The sequence below is a fragment of the Columba livia genome, chromosome 20, assembly GCF_036013475.1.
Source record: "Columba livia isolate bColLiv1 breed racing homer chromosome 20, bColLiv1.pat.W.v2, whole genome shotgun sequence".
In the NCBI taxonomy this organism is placed as follows: Eukaryota; Metazoa; Chordata; class Aves; order Columbiformes; family Columbidae; genus Columba; species Columba livia.
Window position 1 is genome coordinate 405,778 of NC_088621.1, and position 8,260 is coordinate 414,037.

General features: G+C 55.0%; 1 long non-coding RNA gene across 2 annotated transcripts in view; it reads left to right on the forward strand.

The window, feature by feature from the left end:
- Nucleotides 1-8,260, forward strand: part of LOC102087512 (uncharacterized) — a 174,560-nt gene that overhangs the window by 143,365 nt on the left and 22,935 nt on the right. The gene's annotated exons all lie outside the window — the stretch shown is intronic.

Here is an 8,260-nt window from a genome sequence, read left to right on the forward strand (position 1 = left end):
GGCTTACTGTAGTTCAAGTGGTTTCTATAAATCCACAGTGCAAATGCTATTTTTTAAAGCTTTACTGTTCCCCAAATGACTGTAATGGCGCATTGACTGACTCTACTAGGGTCCTGGGAGTTTGGAAAAGAAAAAAATAGCTTAGCAAGCAAGAACTCTTGAAATATATATGTGAAAGTTCTCAGAGTTCGTCTAATCTCTCTGCTTTGGGTCTCTAAGCCAGGCGTTGTCGCTATGGTTAACGGCGCTCTCCGTTCCCGGGCGCTCCGCTCGGCCCCGGTGCCGCGGGGGAGCGGGGGCGCAGCCCCGGGGCTGCTGGGCTCCCACGGGACCTTCACATAGCAAATCCTCTTCCAGCCCGGGGTTCCCGCTGTGAACCCCCTGCGCCCCTGCGGTCACTGCATCGTTTGGATGGGGTTTTGCCTTTTGCACCTGTGCCCGCTCTTTGGGGGATGAAGCTCCAGAATTCCCTCCTGATTTTAGCAAGGACACATGAGCCTCATGTAAGTGATTGCCTCGGTTTGCCAGACTTGGAGAGAAGAAGTGCTGTCAACCCACCTTTTGTTACAACTGTTCTTCTCATTGATAATCCAGTAAAACTGTTCTTTATGAAGACAGGGAAGGCTGCAGGCAGCGCGATGGCGGAGGTTGTCACCCGCTGGGGCAGCACATCGCTCTTTGCCATTCAGAAAGCTGGTTAAATTGAAATGCTCTTTATATTTCTACAAAGAACTGAAAAACAGAACATAAACTGAACTTCTGTCTTTCGACAGAAAACAGAAGGCTTCGGTGGTGCTGGTCTCCTTTGGCACATTTTCATCCTACATTATAGCAGACCCTGCCATAGATCAATAGATTTGCGGATATACATACACAGGTACCTCTCCAGCTCTGCATGTGCAAGTCTGAATGCACCTGGTACATTACTCTGGTAAATGCATTGGTGTGATTTGCAATGTTTTCAGCATCAGACCCCACGGCGAGTGGGGAATGAGCCCCGGCACTGGCTGGGAGGAGGAGGAGGAGGAGGAAGAGGAGGAGGAGGAAGGCAGCAGAGTGGATGTCACTGGCCAGGGAGCCCCAGCCTGGTGCCCATGGGGAGCAGGAGGGTGGGATGGGCTGCAGGGAGGTTATCCGCTGGAGAAGTGCTGGAAGAGAAGGGAAGGCAGGGAGGCCAGAGAGGAGATCGAGGTTCTGTTCATCGCGCACCCTGGGTCCCGCATGTGCTGGGGGGACGAGGTGGCTGTGCCGGGGGGACAAGGCGGCTGTGCTGGGGGGACGAGGCAGCTGTGCTGGGGGGACGAGGCGGCTGTGCCGGGGGGACGAGGCAGCTGTGCTGGGGGGACGAGGCGGCTGTGCTGGGGGGACGAGGCAGCTGTGCTGGGGGGACGAGGCGGCTGTGCCGGGGGGACGAGGCGGCTGTGCCGGGGGGACGAGGCAGCTGTGCTGGGGGGACGAGGCGGCTGTGCCGGGGGGACGAGGCGGCTGTGCCGGGGGGACGAGGCGGCTGTGCTGGGGGGACGAGGCGGCTGTGCCGGGGGGACGAGGCGGCTGTGCCGGGGGGACGAGGCGGCTGTGCTGGGGGGACGAGGCGGCTGTGCTGGGAGGGATGAGGCGGCTGTGCTGGGGGGACGAGGCGGCTGTGCCGGGGTGACGAGGCGGCTGTGCCGGGGGGACGAGGCGGCTGTGCTGGGGGGACGAGGCGGCTGTGCCGGGGGGACGAGGCGGCTGTGCTGGGAGGGACGAGGCGGCTGTGCCGGGGGAGGCGAGACGGCTGTGCCGGGGGGGATGAGGTGGATATGCCGGAGGCGGCTGTGCCGGGGGGGACGAGGCAGCTGTGCCGGGCAGGACAGCTGCTCCCGTGGGCGATGCCGCGTCCCGTGTCCCTCAGCCCGCGCGCTGAGAGCCGCCGAGCGACCCTCCCTCCTGCCCTGCGATCCTCACGTGTCCGTGCAACAGCATCAACACGCGGTGGATAGAACTCCATACCCTGGATCTGTTTAACCTAATAAATAGTTTCAGTTAATGGACAGGAGAAGGAATGATGCTCAGTAAATTTGATTTTATGAGCCTTTCACTTATTTGCTGTGCCCATTAGGTCGGAAGTTAGGTAATGGTAAGTGTCCATTAGTGCATTAGCTCAGCGATGAGGGAGCTGAATTAAAAAAGAAAAAGGAATGTGGAAGAAGCCCCGAAGCCATGTGCATTTATTAAGCCCTCAGCTCATTAGCGATGACTCTAATGGGCACCGAGCTGGAGGGACAGGGCAGTTTGGTCTCCGGGGGGAGGTGCAGGGACCCAGAACAGCATGGCAGGAGGGTCCCGTGCGGGGTCCGTCCCGGCTTGTCGGCGAGGAGCGGGGCTGCGGCTTCTAATTACAAACACAGGACCCGCTCATAAATACCAGAATAACCATGTCATCCCTTCTTTTACTCATTTCCTTTAAAATGTTTACTCTGCCCAGGCACATTAGTTTTCAAAATCTCTTCTTCCAATTTCCTAGGTACCCTGGGATTATTTACACACCCCACAAAGAGCTATTTACTATTCCGGGTAATTCAATGAACAATTACTTGCTCTGAATTAATATGCAATGCTATTCTAAGTGCTAGCAATTTAGTGGTAATTGGAACATTGGCTTACCCTGGAAAAACATGCAGCTTTACAAGTTAGTTTTCACAAGCCGCATTAATGCAGCAGGAGAGCCAGATTTCCTTGTTTACACGCCAGGAAGGAGAGACGTCGTTCGTTAGCCATCAGGAGGAACGTTTTCCTCCCCGCGGCTCTGCCCGTCCCTGCCCGCAGCGCCAGGGTGTGCGGAGCAGCGGCCGCGGGGCTGTCCCACGCGGCACAGGGAGTGGGCTCTGCGGCCTCCGCGCGGCGCTGGAGCAGAGACGCGTCATCGGGGACGCAGAGGGAGACCCGGGCACCGCGTCCAGCTCCCCGAGCCGGGAGCCGAGCTGGGGGAGCTGCTGCCAGGGCTCTTAAGACTTCTGAGCCGTTTACCCAGAGATGCGTTGCAGATGCTGAAGGAGAGTCGGGTGGGTGCAGGTGTGTGGAGAAGCAGGACTTGTGAAAAATGGAATATGACCTGCATGCACACTGGAGTTACCGCCCGTAAGCTGCTGGTGAACCGCGTTACCATGACAGGGAGCTTTGCTTCTGGTTCGCTCACAGCATTCGGTTGCGCTGGCTATCGGGCTGGTACCTAATGAATTGCATTGTGCCTCGCTCAGCTGGTGAGTGATAGTTAAATCCAATAACAGCGTCAGTCCCATCAGCAGACACATTTCAATTTCAATTTGTTGGATGCACTCTGACCGAGGACAAACAGTGGGTGGAACAGAGACCTATCTTTGAAACTAATGGAAACTGATATACAGAAAATGAGATCTGTTTGCTCTGCCTGTGTAGTCTGCTCGCTTTCCTGATTTGGTTCCACTTACAAGGGTTACTTAAGATGCTAACGCTTCACCAGGGCTTCCCAGATAATGAAAACAACTTTGTAAAGACTGCAAGACAGGGAAAGAGGCAATAAGTTGCATTTGTTTGACACAATTTTGAGTCCCCAGTGGGAGCACTTGAAACCTGTGCAATCCAAGCGAGTTACTGTGCCTTTCGGGAGCTTCTCCTGTGTCCTCCCATCCCATGTACAACCTCCAGTCCCGTGTACAACCTCCCATCCCATGTACAACCTCCCGTCCCGTGTACAACCTCCCATCCCGTGTACAACCTCCCGTCCCGTGTACAACCTCCCATCCCATGTACAACCTCCCGTCCCGTGTACAACCTCCCATCCCGTGTACAACCTCCCGTCCCATGTACGACCTCCCGTCCCATGTACAACCTCCCGTCCCATGTACAACCTCCCGTCCTGTGTACAACCTCCCATCCCATGTACAACCTCCCATCCCGTGTACAACCTCCCGCCCCGTGTACAACCTCCCGCCCTGTGTACAACCTCCCGCCCTGTGTACAACCTCCCATCCCATGTACAACCTCCTGCCCCATGTACAACCTCCAGTCCCGTGTACAACCTCCCATCCCGTGTACAACCTCCCGTCCCATGTACAACCTCCCGCCCTGTGTACAACCTCCCATCCCATGTACAACCTCCCGCCCCGTGTACAACCTCCGCCCAGCCCGACACAGCGCGCGGCTCAGGGCTCCAATCTGCTCATGGTAAATACTGGCTGGTGTTCGGTGCTGAGTTCCAGCGGCCGTTCCTGTCCCAGCAGGACTTGGACGCGGTGGCTGTGCCCATGGTCACTGCCCCCGTGTTCTCCTGGCGGGGGTGGATGCACATGGCTGTGGGCTGTCCAAGGTCAGATTTTAGGATGTTGGACAACCAGGACAGGGCTCAGCTGCCCCTTACTGCAGCTGCTGTTTTTCTCTAATAATATTTTCCCTTATTGAAGTTACTGTAGAACTGAAAATCTTCACGGTGCAAATATTTTTGGTGATTTTCATGCTTTCCTTTGGGCTGTGAAAATGCGTTTACAGCAAACATTGGGTGAACACCCTGAAAATAAACAACTGCGAATATGAGACTGACAGTGCTAGGACAAAAATTAACATATGCAAAATTAAATACTTCTAAAGAATTTGCTTTCATTAGGGACTTTGGTGCTTCTGAAAGCTGGCGAGCTGACAGCCTGCAGAGCTGAAGTCTTCTGGCCACTGCAAGCGACGTGCATGCACCATTGCAGCATCCTCCGCTCCCTGCTGCCCACAGCACACCTGACCCCGTGCCCGATGGGTCATCGTCACACACCTGACCCTGTGCCAGATGGGTCATTGTCACACACCTGACCCCGTGCCCGATGGGTCATCGTCACACACCTGACCCCGTGCCCGATGGGTCATCGTCACACACCTGACCCTGTGCCAGATGGGTCATCGTCACACACCTGACCCTGTGCCAGATGGGTCATTGTCACACACCTGACCCTGTGCCAGATGGGTCATTGTCAGACACCTGACCTTGTGTGCCCCGGGGCTCCATGGAAGGTCCCGTCTGTCCCCTCTGTCCGCTCCTGCTCTTTACAGCGGCTTGTGGCCCTTGTCTGCAGCTCCGCGGTGACACTGCAGAGCTGGACCCCGGGGCCTGCGGTGCTGGCGGCACCGGCGCTCCTGCACGCCTGGTGACGGCCCTCCCGGGCGGCATCCCCAGGGACATCCGTGGGGTGCACGGCCTGAGCCTCAGCCCTGGGCACACGGGATTGTGGAGCGTCACTGCAGAGCCGAAATTGGGAGCGATGTCTTCCTCGCACTCGGTGCAGTCCCTATTCCCCAAGACCATGCATTCTTTAAGGGTGATTAATATGATGTTTGGGAGAGGGCATTACGCGAGACATCCTATTTACAAAAAGCTTCCTAGTGGAGTATTTGAGAGAACAGGGATCCGGAGAGAGCGTAGTGTGTGTTGTTGGTAATGTAAAGGGACACCGTTATTTGTATTGCATCGCTGAACTCCATTAAGTCTTTTATTCACCTTGTTCTCTGGACAAACGCTGTTTCATGTGAAGCCATCTACCGATCGGAACCCATCAGCAAATCGCTATGTCATTTTTTATGCCTGAAAGGAAGCAGACTGCACTGAATCCTGACGGTATGGGCTCACGGTGCTGCTGGCTCAGTGCGGAGTGGCCAGCGGCACCCAGCAGCACCCCGGTTTGCCCGGCAGCACCCCGGTTTGCCCGGCAGCACCCCGGTTTGCCTGGCAGAATGCCGGTTTGCGGGCTGCGGGGCTGTCCCTCTCCGGTGACCCGGCCCTGCCACTGGAGCCCGAGTTGGCTTTGATGGGAACAGCTGGAGACGGGCCCGTTTGCAGGAGCTGCTCCTTGTTGTGCCGAGGCCTCTCCGGGGCCGGTTCTGGCTGGAGCTTGCCCAGCACGTCCCTCAGTGTCCGGCCGGTGTCCCTGTGGGTCCCGCCGGGTCTGGCCATGGAGCTGTCGCCGGTGGCGCGTCCCCCCTCGGGTCTCGGGTCCTTCGGCTCCGCGAGCCGCCCGCTTCCCTCTTCTCTGCATTGAGATGAATGTTTAAACAGCACTTGTCCTATAAATCTCCCTGGGAGGCTTTCCTCAGAACAAATAGTTAGCGGGAGAACAAGGCATCTATTTGAGAATGACAGGGTTTCCAATCCATCTATTAGGCAGGTAACGGCTCTCTCCTGAAATGTCAGATCGACTCTTCATCTTCCGCCGGTGCCGTTAGTGCCTTATGGCAAAATACAGTGCTGCCTATATTTATTTACAAGGAGAAAGAGTCATTGAGATTAATTGCGTGGTTGAATATGCAATATGGTAAACAGTTATTTGGAAATGATTGTTTGTGTTTAATTATGACGTACAGGATAAGTTTAACAGTCATAAATTTTTCATTGGATTGTAAATGTAAATGCAAGCATTGCAATATATCAGGGAAACACATAAATCAGAGCCTCCCTTTGCAGCAGCCCCTACAGCATAACGCTCCTATAGCATAACACTCCCATAGCGTAACACTCCCATAGCATAACACTCCTATAACATAACACTCCCATAGCATAACACTCCCATAGCATAACGCTGTCGCAGCGTAACGCTGCCGTCCCTGGGAGCTGTGGGCCCCATGCCTGCTCCCCTGCAACCCTGTTCCCCTGCTCCCCTGTTGGGCGTAATTAGAGGCTGATAGCGGCTGGTGAAAGGCAGCCTGGTTTAAAAGGCTTTCAGCAATCCTGGGAAATGTTGTGCATGGTCCTGTTTTTTCCCTTTGATAATTAATCAGCCTGAGCCGTGTAATTTTATATATAATTACTCTTTTTCGCCGCATGCGCTGGAGGCATTCGGAAGCGCTCGACCCCGCGCTGCTCCTCGGCCTCCAGAGCCTCGCTGCATCTTAGGAGCAAACACTGTCTTTCTTGTCTGTCTTGGGCTCTGTTTTCGGGGTGATTGCTCTGCAGCAGGCATCTCTTTGGTGCGGAAAACCATTTTCTAACCAAAGTGAGACACACTTGTCAATAAGTGGTGGTGGTGCCGGGCAGGTTGGACAGGGTCAGGGTGCCCACGAGCTCCCCATGGCGCAGAAAGCCGCCGTACCAGCCGTGTCACCCGTGGGACTGTCAGGTGGGACACGAACCAGCGGGTCCCCCGGCATTTCAGGGGTGTGAGCGGCGTCCCTAGGCCGGCGTTAGGGGGGTCTTGAGCCTGGATGTGCGGACAGGGCGGAGCTTGAGCTAGAGGACACCTCAGGTGCTCCCGACCTTGTCATCAAACCTGAAGATGAAATATCTCCCCAGGTGAGCTCTGGGCTATTTTTCTGGCTATTTTAGTAGCGCTATCATAGCACACTGTGGCTGTGGTTTATGCGGCAATGGCGGAGGGACCGTGGCGCTGGGACCTTCCCTGCATTTTACTGCCACTTTGGTTCTGGTGCCTGATCGGTGAATGATAACTCGTCCTTCAGAGACCTCCAGAGACAGTCACCAGTCACCCGGACACGGTGGACGGGAGGGGAGGGACAGGACAAAGCGCATAAATTGCACGCGGATGTTTATACTGCTGCATATTGTCGCTCCATTTAGCTGTCAAGTGCCCCATTGTTATTCTCTAAGACATATGCATTCACTCCTTTATTCTTTGATTAATAAGATGTAAGAGGGAATCTATGGCCATTGGGATGCAATGACTCAGTTCTGGGGAAAGCTAATCCAATAAAGAAGAAATTGTGGGTGGGCAGAGGCGATGTGGGGCTGGGAGCGCTGATTTGGGGGAGCCCAGCAGCACCCCGATGTGGGGCTGGGAGCGCTGATTTGGGGGAGCCCAGCAGCACCCTGATGGGGGGCTGGGAGTGCTGATTTGGGGGAGCCCAGCAGCACCCCGATGTGGGGCTGGGAGCACTGAGCCGCAGGTGCTGCTGTCTGAACTGCTTTCCCAGCGCCCACCTTGCGATTATTCTGTGCTGGTTTTCATTTCCCGACCCTCTCCCAGTGTCCTGTTGAAGGACACCTTTGAAATGAGGGATGAGCTATAATGAGGAGAGAGATGCAAATTAATCAAAGATGACACTAGAAATGATGTGAAACATAATTTCTTTGGCATAGTGTTCAGCTGTAAGGGGGTGTATATATATATATGTGTGTGTGTGTGTGTATACACGAGCTGTCATTGCTCATCACTTGCAACTCTCCTGAAGGACGATACAACTACAAAGATAGTAACTCGTGAATGGAGGTGTGGGGCCACCTTCAGTTAGGGCTCTGGAGTCACTTCAGAAGTTG